The sequence below is a fragment of the Mus caroli genome, unplaced genomic scaffold (genome assembly GCF_978045245.1).
Source record: "Mus caroli unplaced genomic scaffold, Mus_caroli_1 scaffold_25, whole genome shotgun sequence".
Classification (NCBI taxonomy): domain Eukaryota; kingdom Metazoa; phylum Chordata; class Mammalia; order Rodentia; family Muridae; genus Mus; species Mus caroli.
The window spans coordinates 3,984,874-3,987,947 of NW_028227280.1; positions in this window are offsets into that span (position 1 = coordinate 3,984,874).

The window sequence follows — 3,074 nt, forward strand, 5'->3', positions numbered from 1 at the left end:
TGTAGTACATAGTATATGAGTGAGTTGCACTGAAAAACTTAGAATATAAGAAACGCACAGTGTAGTATATAGTATATGAGTGAGTTGCACTGAAAAACTTAGAATATAAGAAACGCACAGTGTAGTACATAGTATATGAGTGAGTTGCACTCAAAAAATTAGAATATAAGAAACGCACATATAGTACATAGTATATGAATGAGTTGCACTGAAAAACTTAGAATTTACTGAAAAAATCGCATTACACGAAATGCACAGTGTAGTACATCGTATATGAGTGAGTTGCACTGAAAAACTTAGAATATAAGAAACGCACAGTGTAGTACATAGTATATGAGTGAGTTGCACTGAAAAACTTAGAATATAAGAAACGCACAGTGTAGTACATAGTATATGAGTGAGTTGCACTCAAAAACTTAGAATATAAGAAACGCACAGTGTAGTACATAGTATATGAGTGAGTTGCACTGAAAAACTTAGAATATAAGAAACGCACAGTGTAGTATATAGTATATGAGTGAGTTGCACTGAAAAACTTAGAATATAAGAAACGCACAGTGTAGTACATAGTATATGAGTGAGTTGCACTCAAAAAATTAGAATATAAGAAACGCACATATAGTACATAGTATATGAATGAGTTGCACTGAAAAACTTAGAATTTACTGAAAAAATCGCATTACACGAAATGCACAGTGTAGTACATCGTATATGAGTGAGTTGCACTGAAAAACTTAGAATATAAGAAACGCACAGTGTAGTACATAGTATATGAGTGAGTTGCACTGAAAAACTTAGAATATAAGAAACGCACAGTGTAGTACATAGTATATGAGTGAGTTGCACTGAAAAAATTAGAATATAAGAAACGCACAGTGTAGTACATAGTATATGAGTGAGTTGCACTCAAAAACTTAGAATATGAGAAACGCACAGTGTAGTACATGGTATATGAGTGAGTTGCACTGAAAAACTTAGAATATAAGAAACGCACAGTGTAGTACATGGTATATGAGTGAGTTGCACTGAAAAACTTAGAATATAAGAAACGCACAGTGTAGTACATAGTATATGAGTGAGTTGCACTGAAAAACTTAGAATATAAGAAACGCACAGTGTAGTACATAGTATATGAGTGAGTTGCACTGAAAAACTTAGAATTTAAGAAACGCACAGTGTAGTACATAGTATATGAGTGAGTTGCACTGAAAAACTTAGAATATAAGAAACGCACAGTGTAGTACATAGTATATGAGCGAGTTGCACTGAAAAACTTAGAATATAAGAAACGCACAGTGTAGTACATAGTATATGCGTGAGTTGCAATGAAAAACTTAGAATATAAGAAACGCACAGTGTAGTACATAGTATATGAGTGAGTTGCACTGAAAAACTTAGAATATAAGAAACGCACATATAGTACATAGTATATGAATGAGTTGCACTGAAAAACTTAGAATATAAGAAACGCACAGTGTAGTACATAGTATATGAGTGAGTTGCACTGAAAAACTTAGAATTTACTGAAAAACCCGCATTACACGAAATGCACAGTGTAGTACATAGTATATGAGTGAGTTGCACTGAAAAACTTAGAATATAAGAAACGCACAGTGTAGTACATAGTATATGAGTGAGTTGCACTGAAAAACTTAGAATATAAGAAACGCACAGTGTAGTACATAGTATATGAGTGAGTTGCACTGAAAAACTTAGAATTTAAGAAACGCACAGTGTAGTACATAGTATATGAGTGAGTTGCACTGAAAAACTTAGAATATAAGAAACGCACAGTTTAGTACATTGTATATGAGTGAGTTGCACTGAAAAACTTAGAATATAAGAAACGCACAGTGTAGTACATAGTATATGAGTGAGTTGCCCTGAAAAACTTAGAATATAAGAAACGCACTGTGTAGTACATAGTATATTAGTGAGTTGCACTGAAAAACTTAGAATTTACTGAAAAACCCGCATTACACGAAATGCACAGTGTAGTACATAGTATATGAGTGAGTTGCACTGAAAAACTTAGAATATAAGAAACGCACAGTGTAGTACATAGTATATGAGTGAGTTGCACTGAAAAACTTAGAATATAAGAAACGCACAGTGTAGTACATAGTATATGAGTGAGTTGCACTGAATAACTTAGAATATAAGAAACGCACAGTGTAGTACATAGTATATGCGTGAGTTGCAATGAAAAACTTAGAATATAAGAAACGCACAGTGTAGTACATAGTATATGAGTGAGTTGCACTGAAAAACTTAGAATATAAGAAACGCACATATAGTACATAGTATATGAATGAGTTGCACTGAAAAACTTAGAATATAAGAAACGCACAGTGTAGTACATAGTATATGAGTGAGTTGCACTGAAAAACTTAGAATATAAGAAACGCACAGTGTAGTACATAGTATATGAGTGAGTTGCACTGAAAAACTTAGAATATAAGAAACGCACAGTGTAGTACATAGTATATGAGTGAGTTGCACTGAAAAACTTAGAATATAAGAAACGCACAGTGTAGTACATAGTATATGAGTGAGTTGCACTGAAAAACTTAGAATATAAGAAACGCACAGTGTAGTACATAGTATATGAGTGAGTTGCACTCAAAAACTTAGAATATGAGAAACGCACAGTGTAGTACATAGTATATGAGTGAGTTGCACTGAAAAACTTAGAATTTACTGAAAAACCCGCATTACACGAAATGCACAGTGTAGTACATAGTATATGAGTGAGTTGCACTGAAAAACTTAGAATATAAGAAACGCACAGTGTAGTACATAGTATATGAGTGAGTTGCACTGAAAAACTTAGAATATAAGAAAGGCACAGTGTAGTACATAGTATATGAGTGAGTTGCACTGAAAAACTTAGAATATAAGAAACGCACAGTGTAGTACATAGTATATGAGTGAGTTGCACTGAAAAACTTAGAATATAAGAAACGCACAGTGTAGTACATAGTATATGAGCGAGTTGCACTGAAAAACTTAGAATATAAGAAACGCACAGTGTAGTACATAGTATATGCGTGAGTTGCAATGAAAAACTTAGA